Genomic DNA, 818 nt, shown 5'->3' with positions numbered 1-818 from the left:
AAAATTGTATATTCAGTTTGATTTTCTTCATTATTGCTTGTAACTCGAATTATGAGAAATTTTCATTTCAACTATTCATTCCTTATTTTTGTATTTTAGTATTTTCTTAGGGCGTGTTTGGTTCGCACATGGGAATCATATCGGAATTGAAATGGCAATCAAATTCTTGGTAATGTTAATGAGTTTTGGTGAAAGTATTTTGCATGTTTGGTAGTGGCGTGGAATTAGAATGATTACATATATCGATGTTTGGTTATGTATGACCCGATAATGGAAATAAAAGTTTTAAAATACAAAAATAAAAAATCAAAGCAATTGATCCTAATATAATGACATCCAAAGCATTAATACAGACAAAAAATCAACACAAAAATATGAGGGATGTAGTGACAATACGGACAAAAAATCAAAACAAAAATATGAGGAATGTAGTAAAGAGGCAACAGATCGGGGGTTGACAGATGACGAAGGATAAGATGGAATGATACCCATTTTTAAGTAGAGAATGAAGTTTTTAATTGAGCGGATAATCAAATCCCGTGGTTGTGTTTTAAAAAATTGTCAATCAAACAACAATTATGATAATTTTAAATCTCATTCTGAGTGTGTAAACCTATGAACCAAACACACCCTTAATTGATCCAAGGGTTGTCATTATACTCCCCATTTTTTTGCAATCCAGTACATCTAAACAAGTTACTCATTTATATATATATATATATATATATATATATATATATATATATATATATATATATATATATATATATATATATATATATATATATATATATATATATATATATATATATATATAT

Source organism: Ipomoea triloba, chromosome 7 (genome assembly GCF_003576645.1).
Source record: "Ipomoea triloba cultivar NCNSP0323 chromosome 7, ASM357664v1".
In the NCBI taxonomy this organism is placed as follows: domain Eukaryota; kingdom Viridiplantae; phylum Streptophyta; class Magnoliopsida; order Solanales; family Convolvulaceae; genus Ipomoea; species Ipomoea triloba.
Note: the sequence above shows the minus strand (reverse complement) of the source record.